We start from the raw sequence: 14769 nt of genomic DNA, 5'->3' as shown, positions 1-14769 counted from the left end.
AGTCCATGCTAGCACTTGTTGTATCAAGGAGGAGGAATCACCCAACCTTCAATGAAAACGATAGACACTAGTTTTAACAACGCCAGAACACATCTCTAGCCTAGACTTCTAGATATGTTGCATTAATTTCCAAAGCGTTGTTAGGTTCATTGAAATTTATTTTAGAGTTGATCTTTTTTAGAGTTTATCTTTCAATGGCTCATCGCGTGATTATGATTTGAAATTCCTAAAATGCAATCTACAATGATAAACAATCTTTGTTTATTTTGAGCAATGAAAATCCTAGCTACTAGGGAAAGAAAATAACAGTGCAAAGAGAAAAGAGCACACACTAGTGCATTTTCCTAAATCATATTCTCACACACAAAATAAAAAAAAATGCTAAATGCAAATGGATGTATTTTTTTTCGTTCTCCTTAATGTGAAAAATGCCAAAAAGGAAAACTAAATGCAGCAAAGATCTGAAATATTTCTTTCAAAATGACATTTTCGACAATTTCTTCTTCAAAAGAGAAAGGAAGACTCCATGACACTTCTCAATTTTGAATAAAAAATTCTTTCAACACTTCGAATATAAACAAATCAAACCAAATACATGAATAAAAGTTCAGTCGATTATAAAGGGAAGGAAGAATCCACGCCACTTCTCTTTTCGACACAAAACGACAATTACGACACTTTTTGCACCAAAGCGACAAATCGATTTAAGCAACTTTTCAACAAGGGATTGTAAATGATGAAAAAATACACAAAAACATTCACTAATCCTAATCTAAATGAGACTGATATATGTGATACAAGTAGGCTTCAGTAAGGAGGCATTGTTCATATGTAGCAAAACAACTAAACAAAACAGAAAACAAGGTCAAAAACCCCCAATTTCTAGAATGGAAAAAGAGTTCAGTCAGTCATCGCACCTGAGCTTCATAGAAACAGAGATGCATCGCACTTACTACACTCGAGAGGTGCAATGCATACTGGGTTACAGTGGGAGACAGTGCGATGGTCCAGGGAGTGCAACTGAAATGGGTTTTGGCTCAGATGTGCAGTTGTTTTCAATGAGTTAGGTTGGGCTTTGATGAACAGTAAAGAGAAAAGTATGAAGGAATGTCTTGAGAGGTTACTGAGCTACCAAAAGGGCATCTAGATGTGCTTGTAAGTCAAATGTTTAATTCATAAACTAAACCAAAGATTGACTAAAGCAGCATTCATCTACTATGCAATTGCAGAGCAAGAGCAGTTCGAAGGCTACTTGGCTGACTTCAGGCTCTGTCTATAGTTTATAAAACAAACAATAACAACAAACAAACATCTATTCTCTCCCCAGTGGAGTCGCCAATTTGTTTCTGGGAAAACTAGTGTCTTGTCGAATGACTAGCCCTCTAGGTTTGGCAACTACCCTAGAAACAACAGTTTAAAGAAATTCAACGATTTCTTCTATGTGTAACAGATAAGAGAGAGATAATGGAACCAACCTAGAACTTCTGCTTAATCCCTTGCTTGCTCTCACTCCCCTTTGACAAATCCAACAACTCCACCCCGTACTTAACACGCTTGGAGAGTACCTACACAAGTATAGTAACAAAGAGCCTTCAAAGCATCGTGATCTATTACAACATAAACATTACAGAATTAGATATATATTGAACAAATGATAGCATTCACAAATGATAACATTCACAATTGCACAATCATATGGAAGAAAACTTGAAGAACATTATTAATAGAAGGGAGAATTACAACAATTGTCTGATCCAGCATCATCCTCCTAGCTTCAATCCCTCTTCACCTCATGAAATATCAAGATCACTCCAACAATACAACACTCTTTCCTCAATTACAAACTATCAGCACTTCCTTGCAATTCACAATATTCCAGCCTCTAGATCTCTTGAATTGGAGATCCATTTATAGATGTGTGCAAGGGCGTGAGTCATCCATAGGGTTTGATTAGTGTCATTCCACTTGTTACAATTGGTTCCACTTGGAGATTTCTTGGATCCATTACTCATCCTTGGGCGAATTCAAAGAGGCAAGTGGCATAGGAGAAGTTTCTAGAAGATTCCATGAGCAACCACCTAGCAAACTATCTCGGACATTTACATCCTCACCCATCGCACCCTATAGAAGGCCTAATCAATATGCATCGCACCCTGGCAGTGTACCACTCAGTATGCATCACACTTTGCTAGTGGAGCAGTCAGTATGGTTTAATTTAAGCCATTTCTGGATGGTTTCTCATATGGAACTTTTGGGGAATGATGTAATCAGATGACTATGTTCTTTTAGGGCATGAAACAACTCTTTTAGGGGTTGATGAGCCCTAGTTTACTGACATATAAGTTTGGAGTTGATGTGCCCAAATATGTCTAAAACATGATGACCGAGAGAATGCAAGCTAAGCTGAAGGATGGATGCATAAGCTTCAAGTTTGACCCCAAATAAAAGATGAATGCATGTATCCGAAGAGTTTACCCATGCGGATATGTTTATTTGAAGATTGGGTTTTATGGCATGGAGATCATATGTCCAGGTGTTGCCTATGTATTCCGAAAGCGAAACCATCCCATATTGCATCATGAAGAGATGACACACAGTCATCCCCTCTAATCAATAACCATTCAGTTCTCCAGGAAATTAAGCGCTCTAATGACAGGAAACGCCCTCTACGTGTCAACGGTGACACCAATTGGCTTCCTCTGTCCATTCTCATTTGTATAATGAAGGAAGAAAGAAGGAAGGCGAAGGGGTGAAAAGGAAGACTGAGAGTCATTTCTAGGGGCATAAATATTCCCTCCAGAGAAGAAATGAGGGTTTTTTTTAGAAAAAATAGCTCTGATTTATTGTGAATAAAGAGAGATTGCTCGGTTCAATGAGGAGCCTGTGTTTCAGATTGATTTTCATCTTCTCTTATGTGTTTTGATCAAAATGTTGTCACTGGCATAAATGAAAATGTATATTTGTTTTTTTTGTGCATATTGATAACTTACAGTTCATGGTTAAGCCTGCTTATTTGAATATGATTCAACATCATGGTTATATCATGAAAGGTTGCTGATTAGAAACTATGTTAGACATCAGTTGTAGCCTTTTCTTCCATAAAATGGAATGTGTATTCCTATATGAATGATTGGATTGCAATTAAGAATCAATGTAGCCTTGTCTTGTGTGAACCAGTAACTGATTCATTTAGACTTGGAAATCATACACGATGTTTAACCTCTCTTTATCATGCTTCTACAGGATAGATTAGGATAGTTAGGACTAGATTTAGGAGTAGTGCAGATAGGATTTAATACTTAGTGGTTAGCTGTTTTATTTTTGTTGATTTAATTGAAGTCTTACAGTTCACGGGGTCCCTTAAAACCCGTTGGAACTAGCCATCCCAAACGAAAGCAAGCCTAATTGGGGTCTGTGATCATGTTAGTTCCCCATTGTTGATATAGCAAAAATTCACCATGTCAACAGGTTGTTTATGGCCAAGGAAATTGGAAAAGGCAATGGCTAAGGATTTGGAAAGGAAAAATGGCCTTTTTGGCACATTTATTTATGAAAATAATAGAAATTAGGAGAAAATGAAGGTGAAAGGTCACAGGTTTCATGTGAGAAGGAAAATGAAGGAAATGTTTGAAATACTTGGGGGGGTGGTGAATCAGTATTCCTTTTCAATTGTTGCTTTTACCAGTTAGATCACTTATAATTAGAACACAAAATGAACAATATGAATAAATACTTTTATTAATCTCGATAAATCAAGTACAATTTTTATGTAGGGCTCCAACCCTGGATGAAGACACCAATCTTCAATCTCCCGAGCTCCAACTTATATTTTCCAAGCACCGACTTGGACTTCCAAGGCTCCAACCTTGTCAATTTTGAGGGACCAACCTCAAGGGCTCCAACCCTATATCTGGTTCAAGTTCCAACCTGGTTTCTTGAGGACTCTGATCCTCTAGAGCTCCAACCCTATCCTCTAAGACACCAACCTTGTGTTTTCGAGGCTCAAACCTCTTGGGCTCCAACCCTTACTTTACTTAGTCAAGATGTATTTGGTTATACTTCATAGCTCCCGATGTCTTCTTCAACAAGCCTTATCAATGTTCAGTTATTCCTTCACTTTAGTCTTTGCATTGCATCATCAATGACAACCTTATTCTTTTATTCATGTGAAGGTGTCTTCACTTTCCTTCATGGTACCCAAAAAAATTCTTAAGGTACTACATCAAGGCTTCAATCATGTTTCTCCTTCTTGATGGTCTCCATACCCAATTCTCTGTTTCAAAAGAATCTTCAACTGATCTTCAATATGTTGCTGCAATTAGTCTGCCACTGCTACACAAATTAATCCAAATTTATCTGCTCCAGGATGACGACTTCAAGATATATGTTGCCAAACAAGCACAGCTTCACAATAAAGGTAAAGATCTACTTCAACAAATTAAAGTCTTCGATAATCCTGTTGTTACAAAAAGCAAGTCCCAATAAATCTGCAATTAAGGTATTTGTCTGTAAATTAATGCACAAAGTTTCTAGAAAGGATTTTCCATAGATCTGAATTGTATTTATAGGTGTGAGAAATATTATATGTCTACGATGTGTAGTTAGATCAAACTTTTTCGATCACAGGACTTCCATAGATACGATGTCCAAAAGAAACACAATTTACAAGTTCTATTTTGTGTTTCCCTACTCTCTAATCCGAGTTAGATATTACACTTAGTCTAAGATGGGTCCTTGCTTAATTTCACTGTCCTGAAATATCTGAGTTCAAGCCCACATAACCAAACTTCACAAAGGAATATATATAGTAGCTTTTTGTAATGAATAGTGTGATGATTGGAGTTGGAGGGTTGGTTAGAGGAGCCAACTGTAAAACGATTGATTGTGGGAAAATTTGTCAATGTAGGTCTGAGATATAATCACAGATGTGAGATTAAATAACTGTTGGTCCGAGCTTCAATCACAGATCTATAACACTATTCTGAAGTCTAGCCTTCAATGGGTCTCTAATATTGAAAGGTACCTTAACAAAAAGATTGCCCAAACTGTAATCTTCTTTTTTTCTCCTCGGCCTGTGAATTGGTCCTTGTCTCTGTTCTATATCTCTTCCCAGAGTTTCACAGGTTTTGTCAATTCGAGCCACCACAGGACTGTAATTCTTTCACGGGTCCATAGTCTGAGCTACCCAACAGAGAAATTTGCCCTCCTCGTTCAATTATAAATTATCTTTATCTTTTTGGTCTTCTTTGAAATTATTCACAGAGTTTATTATGCTTCTTTGCTCAGTCATCGAACTCCACATTATATATATATATTCTTTTTCATTAATGAAGAGGCACGTCGATTTGAAATTGGAGAGCCGACATAATGTAAATAAGACAACTGCACCCGCTCATTGATCTATGGAAAATTAACAATGGATGAGTGTATGAGCCACAAGGACCACAGATGTCGAGTTTTGATGGTGTGGATAGGACCGATGGTAGTGGAGTTATGTTATGGTAGTGGTGTGTGGGGACTGCGGGGACCACAACAAGGAGTCAAATGTCAGGATATGGCACTGTTGTGACATATGTATTAACGTGGATAGGTAAGGACCGCATTGTTGTAGTTGTAATTTGAATATTTAAATAAATGTCCAATATTCAATTACATGTTATCTCTTATTTGATATGTTTTATACCATATATATTTATATTTATAAATATATACAGGGTATATGTTTCAATATATGGTATATCATATGTATGGTTCTTATACATTATTTTTAGTATTTTTACATGTTTTTTATTCATGTTCTTATAACCATTTGGAATATATTAGACATCTTTCATAGGCTAGGGCTTCACATAGAATTTAGGGTTTGCCAAACTTAGGGTTTCCAAGCTTCTTGCAAGCTAGGGATTCGTCTTTAGGCTAACAAGTGTGTTCTTTATTTAGAGCATATTCAACAAGGCTAGAACATCAAATAGAGTTATGGATTCATGAGGCATCTAGGGTATGCACTTAGGATTGGGGTTTCACACCTTAGCGTTTTCACCTAGGGTTTCTTTAGTGTTAGGGTTTTTCCAACAAGGTTAGGGTTTAGTCATGTATCACAAGAATATTTTCCATGTCCAACAATTCCATATTGACATCATGAAAACCTAGATTAACAATCTCAAACCTATGAAGAACTACTAGTCATGAAGAAAAGGAGTAGCTTGACAAGGGGAGTTCTTGGGCACCCCAAACTTTAATATTCTACGCCCTCCTCGTTCAAGTCTAAATTATCTTTTTTTGTATGTCTTCTTTGAAATTCTTCACCGAGTTTATTATGCTTCCTTGATCAGTCATTGAACTCCACATTATATATATAGTTGTTTTTAATTAAGGAAGAGGCACGTCAATTTGAAATTGGATAGACGACATAATGTAAAGAAGACAACTGCACTCACTCATTGATCTAGGGAAAATTAGTGATGGATAAGTGTATGAGCCGCAGGGACCACAGATGTTGAGTTGTGATGGTGTGGATAGGACCGATGGTAGTGGAGTTATGTTATGGTAGTGGTGTGTGGGGACCGCAGGGACCACAACAAGGAGTCAAATGTCAAGATATGACAGCATTATGATAAAAGTGTTGTATTTGATGGAAACTCACTCACAAGTAAATTCAGCTTTGGTAAAAGGAAACTCATAGTACAACATGTATATTCAGAGTAACAGGGTAGTGGTACATAAGAACGGGAGGATGGAACTAAGGTCTACTGATCATAATAAAGAAGGTAAAGGAAAAGGCTAATGAAAATAAGTTTAATAAGTATACGTAGGTCCACTTAGTCAAAACAGTGTATACACGATGGTCCACAGAACAAAAAGAGCGTATACATATACACGCACTCCCACAGGAGGAAAAGCGCATACATGTTGGAAAACCAAGGTTTTGGTCTGAGGTATTTGGTCCAAGGTTTTGGTCCAAGGTATTTGGTCCAAGGTATTTGGTCTGAGGTATTTGGTCCAAGGTATTGGTCCTAAGTAGTTTTCGTCTGAGGTATTGATAAAGGATCTAAGTATATAAGGAGGAGAAGATCAAAGGGCTAAGTGCACAAGGAATGAATATCTTATGAAGTGTTAGATAAAAAGAAAATGTGCAAGTGTATGGGTTTCTAAGGAATACTTCTATATGAAGTATATTTTGTGATGCAAGGGCTATGTTTTTTATTTGATCTTAAATGCTTTGTGCACCTTGAATTCAATATTGTATCAGGATCATGAGACCTGAAATGACTTATTATTGAATGATATGATATTGGTTGGGCTAGATCTGATTATGTACACCTGTTTTATTCTTTAAATATCATGATCTTTGTTTGTCTAAAGTTCGAAAGTGCAGTGAAGTTATGAAGTAAGAATTTGCAAAATTGTACACTGGTTCACTTTGGTGAAGGTGCATATACACGCTAGTTCGACTCTTCCAAGTAGCGTATGCAAAAGAAAATCTTGATGTTCAAGGATGACTGATCTATCAGATCAATGTTGTTGTTTTACTATTGTTTTTCAATGAAGTCTTCTTACATCTGAATGTAAAACTGAATGAATAAAGAGTTTGATATCTGATTGAATGATTGTATAAGTGAGAAGGGTGATCTTTGTTGTTGCCTTTGTAAAGCTCTGTAAATAGACAGTAGATGTTCAGTACATTGTTGGTTGGTACAGACTTTCAGAAGTTTAATGTTTCATTAGTTTTGAAGGTATACGCAGGTTTGACTACAGGAAGTAGCATATACACGCAGGTTGCTTTCAGTAAAGTAACGTGTACATTCTGATGCATGGTTTTTGAGGTTGCATCTGATTCCTGGGTTCAACACAGTGTTCTGGTGACAGTGATCTAATTGTTCAGATTAACTGATTGTTGGTTGATGCAGTTTGAATTTCAAAGTTTCTGATGGGTTCAGTATGAAAATTTGATGAAACGAAGCCTTCATGTGTATTGTTATGTACCAGGAGCATCGAGTCTGAAAATTTATGAAACGTGGTCCCTAGAAGAAGAAAGAAGGTCGTAGCCTTCTGTAGGTCGGCGCCTACGTACTAGTAAACACATTGGCTAGTACAAGAGCTAGGGGGTTACATCTCCCTTCCAATAGAAGCTGGAAAATGAGAAAAGGTTGTAGCCTTCTACAGGTGGGTGCCTGCATACTGGTATGAGTATGTACCAATACAAGATTGTAAACATACTTTCTTATTATTAAAAGAAGATAGAGATGACGGTAGCTGGTGGTGTTCATGTGTGTTGCTTATGTGTGATGCTTTATTTTGTTTTACTGCAATGTTTAATAAGTTACTGATGCATTGGTCAAAGATAAACACATGATAAATTGTCTAAATCACAAGTTCTTTAGGTATATGTTGGTTTATCTAATCACAGTTGTGTGTACACGCTAGTTCACTTCACAGAAGTAGCATATATAATTTAGTTTTGAAAATAAAATTATTGATCTAATAACACTGATTCACCCCCCTCTCAGTATTATTTCCAACAATTCCTATCGGAGCAGGTCCTTCAGAAGAAGCTTGAACGCTTGAAGGTAGATCTTTCAAGATGAATAATCACGAAGGCATGGGAGCCATCAGACCACCAATCTTCAATGGGAGCAACTTTATATATTGGAAAATAAGAACCATAGCCTATCTACAATCGCTTGGAGCATATGTTTGGGAAATTGTGGAAGGAGGATATCAATTCCCAGCAGCAATTCCTACAGACTTTGCAAGTAAGAAGTTATACGAAACCAATGCCAACGCAGTCAACACATTATTGGGAAGTCTGTTAGAATTAGAATTTGTCAAAGTCATGCAGCTCAAGACAGCCAAAAAGATATGGGACAAAATCATTCAGAGCTACGAAGGAGACTCCTAGGTAAAACATGTTAAGCTTCAAACTCTCAGAATTCAGTATGAAACTCTTAAGATGCGTAGTGATGAGAGTATTGCTAGTTACTTTTTACGCATAGTTGAGATTATTAATTGTATGAAGAATCTAGGTGAAGAGATAAAGGAAGTTACTTTAGTTGAGAAAATTTTGAGATCCTTTTCTTCTAAATTTGAGTCAAAAGTGTCTACCATAGAAGAAAAACTTTGGTCTTTGGTCTTTGGTCTTTGGTCTTTGGTCTTTGGTCCTTGGTCTTTGGTCTTTGGTCACTCTCAAGCAAGCCTGTGAGGGAAACTTTGGGTCTTTGGTCACTCCCTTGCCTATAGCATGGGAGAGATTGTGGCTTAAGAGATCCAGAACAACAATGGGACCTAGGGACAGGTTGTTTGAGTGGTTGACATGTCTCCTAAGGATCCTGAATCTTATGTTGGATGAATGTGTGTGATATTTGCATCGATTCCACTTACTTAAGGTTACATAGGAGGTCGAATCTTATCATAGTAGACTCTTGTCTTATGTTTACCCCAATTTGAATGGTTACTTGGGTGGATGTGGGAGGAGGGTGTTACAGAGTGGTATCAGAGCATGGTTCAACTCTCAGACTAGATGGGCGGTGTGCGTTGGTCATGCATGCATGTCAATTGCATGTGTGTCTCTTACACTTGCATTTCATGTGCTTGTTGCATTTTCTTGACGATTGATTATGGTTGTAGTATGGTTATCATGGAGAATTTGATATTGATTGTGCGGAATGCATCTGTCATGAGTATGTGACTGGGTGTATATGGTTATATGTCACTTACATGTTGATTTTATGTCGCTAATCCAGGTGGATATTTGTGGCCGTCATCCTATTCCACTTGGACCCCCAACATTGTCTCTTTCAGTTTTTCAGTTTCCTTATTGTAGCACAGTTTACTATTTTTAGCAGTTTTTCCGGTCATGAACTTCCAGATCCATTTTGAGGCCCTAAATAGCATTTTTTGGGAAAACGAAGAGATTGAAAATGTCCCAAATCCACTATGTCATTTGTTTTCAGCCTTCTCTTCGAGATCTTTGAAACAAGGTATTATGACAGCCAAACGGAGATCGTATTCCAAAGTTACGACCCCAGGAAGTTGATGTACCAATTTACCCAAATGGGGCCCGCAGTTTTGGTGCTTCATCTCCTAGGGTTAGGTTTTTGGATGTTTAGGGTTTTCCATTGTTTCTCAATAATAAATAGGCCTTTGAGCCTCATTGTAACACAGTTCAGAGGCATGTAGCCGTCACATCTCTCCTTAAAGATAAGCTACCATTGCCCAAGCTATCTTATTTCCATTTTCTTTGTAAGCATAATTCAGTACTTTTCCATTAATGAAATGAAGTGTTTTTCGGCTACATCTTTGTGGTTATGATTATATCTGTAAGTTTGTTGCGTTCCTATTTAAGTTCTGATTAGTGGTATCATAGCAGTCTTCTCTTTCTCTATTTTTCTTTGCATGTCCCCAATGAGGTAAGGGTATAAGGAATTAGGGCTTGATCTGGTTGAACCATTGCAGAATCAGCCCTGCAAAAACCGACGACCTCCCATGGCAGAAGAAAAGAAACACAAGGGGGTGGGATATCCTTTCAAAATGTTGCTCGAAGAAGCTCTCGAGCGATAGAGGGATAGGATGATGGATAACTTTGCCCGGATCCTTCAACGACTACCCACAGGAGATGCATCTTCATCCAGCAGCCACTCTTGAGGCACCACTCCTTTTAAGGTACAAGTTAACTTCAATATTCCCATATTCGAAGGCCTAATAGATGCAGATGTAGTAGGTAAATGGTTAAATCTATTGGAAAGATATTTTTCAGTTAATGACTTTTCCAATCGGGAAAAGATTACGTTTGCAGTTCTCAAAGTCACCCCACACGTCAAGGACTGGTGGGAAACCTACTATGAACAAAAGGATGAGAGTGAACCCTCGTTGTTTTCAGCTGCACCCACTTGGAATTCTTTCTGAGACGCCATCAAGGAAGAGTATTACCATGTTGGGAGCTATGAAGACAAATACATAAATTGTGTTGAAAATAGAAACAAGAAATGATAAAAATAGAATCCAGAAATTCCAATTTTAATTTGTCCTTGAATTAAAATTGTGAATTTAAATCGAATTTAATCTCACCAGCTACTTGGAAATAATTAATTAATTCAGTTTGACTTAATTAGTTGGAGAAATTAAAGTTATAAGTCTTTCTAAAGTCATGCAAGAGTTATCCCTTAAATTAAGGAGATAATCCTTAAATTAAGGAGATAATATTGAGTTATATTTGAGTTGTAATTAGTTAACTCAGTTTACTGAGTTAAGTTCAATTAAATTAGTTCCAAACTATTTGAGGAACTAATGGTGAGTTATCAGTCAATTGATGCATGCATGCACTCAACAAGTGTACTCCAGTTAACTGAAGATTCCCTCATCAGAAACTCATGCATGTCTATTCTGAGAAAGACCTAGTTGAGAGTAAAGACAAGGATAGTGTACTATCAGTTGCATGTGTTTTCCTATAGAGGAAACTAATGCATGCAGTCAAGGAAAGGTTCCTTAAGGATTACGCAGTGCTAACAGCATGTGAGATCAGGAGATCATCCACTTAGTGAGGTGAGAATCATCCACTAGGAACAGCACGAGGAAATAGGAGCTTGGAGGTAGAAAGGAAGGCTTGTTAGAATCCAGGATTTCCTGTGAGCATCTGTGAGGATTATACTGAGAGTTGGCTCGCTGTGAGGGCTAAGGCTTTATATGATTCTTATGTTTTTCCACCTTGTATGATAATACAGATAGTGGGGTTTTTTAGCTGAGGCTTTCCCCAAAGTATTTTCATGTGTCTTGGATGATTGATTCTTCTTCTTCTGGTTATATGTGTTCAGCTCGATCTTGCTTGATCTTTAAGCTTCTGCAAATTGATAGTAGAAGTAGGTTATAGTATTCTTCTTTGATTTATATTGCATTATTGGGTTAATCTACAGTCAAATTTTCTACATAGGTCTCAGAGCGAGATTGGTAGAGAATTTGCAGAATTTCTACATGGTATCATAGTTGAGTTTATCGGAGCCAAGTTTATCGGAGCAGTGAACAGTATACGGAGAAGAGAATTCGAAGTTTGAAGTTCGGGGTTGCAGGTGAAAATCGAATTCTTATCATGCTTCAAGGTTGGCCAATGGCGTTCTACGGCTTGAGACTCGAGTATGCCTTGGAAGGTAGCTTCAATTACATGGCATGGAAAGATAAAATGGAGGTTGTATTAGAATAAAATGACTTGAAGGAATTCATTGATCAAGAAATCCAGAAGCCAGCTTCAACTAATGCACAAGAGTTGGCTGAGTGGAAGAAGTGTGTGGCGAATGCGAGACGGATCATCCTTGAGGGAGTTCGAGACCATATTGTCTCGAGTCTCCATGGGAAGGATACTCCATTTTCAATGTGGAAGACATTGAAGGACCTCTACTAGAACAGTAGTGACCAGAGAAAATTGTCTCTCAAGGATAAGCTTCGAAGAATCAAGATGGAGCAGGGCGATACTATTTCCACATATCTGAACAAGCTCACCACTTGCAGAGATGAGCTTAGCAGTGTGAGAATAACTACTGTCGATGATGATATGGTGAGCCTCGCTCTCCTTGGCCTTCCAAAGAGTTGGAATAGCTACCAAGACTTTGTGAATGGAAGGGAGAAACTGCCAGATCGGCAACGACTGTGGTCGGATCTGATGCAAGAGGAGATCAAGAGTAGCACACGAGATGGTTCTTCATCCAAGGATGATGATGAAGAAAATCTAGCCTTAGTGAGTAAGGAAATGAAAGGGAAGGGGAAGGCTTCCCATTCCAAATCGAATTATTCTCATGGAGGGAAGAAGGGTCACAAGTCTAAAGTGAGATGCTTTATTTGTCATGAGATAGGGCATTATGCAACTAATTTCCCATCGAAGAAGTCCAAGAAGGGATCCTCGGAAGGATCAGAAGGTAAGGCATTAGCCTCTCAGTTCAAAATGGACTTTACCCTCATCGCATGCATGGTGTCATCGATGATGGGTTGTGTTTGATATCTTGAAAGTGGAGCCTCATTCCACATGACCGGCGATAAAATTTTATTCAGTGCCTTGGAGGAGAAAGACATCAAGATGCACATAGAGATGGGTGATGATGGAAGGTATAGTGTTTCAGGAGTGGGTACGGTTTCTTTTCAGAGGGAGCATGAAGCTCCTATCACCTTGACAGATGTAAAATATGTACCTGGACTAAAGAAGAACTTGGTATCAGTCGCGATTTTGGAGGATCGTGGCTATGATGTGTTTTTTAGTAAGGGAAAGGCTTTCCTTAGACACATCACCACGAGACATGTGAAACAGATCGGTTCATGAGTTAAGAACCTATATGCTCTTGAGGTTCAAGATGCAAACAATGCCTTGAGGAGCAAGGAAAATGTTAGAGACTTGGTGGTTGAGAGGGAGAGTAAATTACCTCTCAACATGTAGCCCCAGAAGAAGTCTCAAACAATTGTGGAGGAGCCACAATTGGAAAAGCAAAGAGGAGACCGAGTGAAGAGATCCATTCAAGTAGATACCTCCATTAGGGGAGAATTTCAATCCAAGTGGGTAGAGGGATCACATGCAGTCATACCTCCAGGTGTGAGGTGGGGCGATGTGAAGTGATAGTCCCATGAAGGCTGAAATTAAGCAGGGTCCATTGAGAGGTTTTATCTCATGGATCATACCTTGCTATTGGAGCCCAAAGTACATAGTAGTGGGGGGAATCAATGGGATTGATGCAGTCAGAGATCAAAGTGACAGAGGCTAGAGCAGTCAGATACTGAAGAGCGTAGAGAAGGATTGACAACAGTGCAGAAAGGCAGAGTTAGAAGAAGTGCAAAGTTTTCAGTTGACAGAGGCAATAGCAGTCAAAGACTTTGATGACAGATGCATCATATTGATTCACATTGGATGTTTTTTTTTTGTTTCTGGAGTTACTGGAGCAACAGCACTAGAGAGAAGTGTTGCATGCATAACATTCCAAAGGTTCACAATCAGGATCGAGTTGAATTCCTTTCTCGTTGAGAGGGGGTGTTGAAAATAGGAACAAGAAATGATAAAAATAGAATCTAGAAATTCCAATTTTAATGTGTCCTTGAATTAAAATTGTGAATTAAAATCGAATTTAGTCTCAACGGCTACTTGGAAAAAATTAATTAATTCAGTTTGACTTAATTTTTTGGAGAATTTCAAGTTAGAAGTCTTTCTGAAGTCGTGTAAGACTTATCCCTTAAATTAAGGAGATAAGCCTTAAATTAAGGAGATAAGATTGAGTTATATTTGATTTGTAATTAGTTAACTCAGTTTACTGAGTTAAGTCCAGTTAAATTAGTTCCAAACAGTTTGAGGAACTAATGGTGAGTTATCAGTCAGTTGATGCATGTAGGCACTCAACTAGTGTACTCCAGTTAACTGAATATTCCCTCATCAGAAACTCATGCATGTATATTCTGAGAAATACCAAGTTGAGAGTAAAGACAAGGACAGTGTACTATCAGTTGCATGTGTTTTCCTATAAAGGAAACTAATGCATGCAGTCAAGGCAAGGTTCCTTGAGGATTGTGCAGTTCTGACAGCATGTGAGATCAGGGGATCATCCACTTGGTGAGGTGAGAATCATCCACTAGGAACAGCGCAAGGATGGCAGAGAGGAAGGCTTGTGAGAAGGTAGGATGCCTGTGAGCATCTATGAGGATTGTACCAAGAGTTGGCTAGTTGTGAGAACTAAGGCTTTGTATGATTATTATGTATTTCCACCTTGTATGATAATACAGATAGTGGGTTTTTTTAGTTGAGGCTTTCCC

This window comes from Pinus tabuliformis, chromosome 4_1, assembly GCF_031772625.1.
Source record: "Pinus tabuliformis cultivar Carrire ecotype Pingquan chromosome 4_1, CPIR1, whole genome shotgun sequence".
NCBI classification, from domain to species: domain Eukaryota; kingdom Viridiplantae; phylum Streptophyta; class Pinopsida; order Pinales; family Pinaceae; genus Pinus; species Pinus tabuliformis.
Note: the sequence above shows the minus strand (reverse complement) of the source record.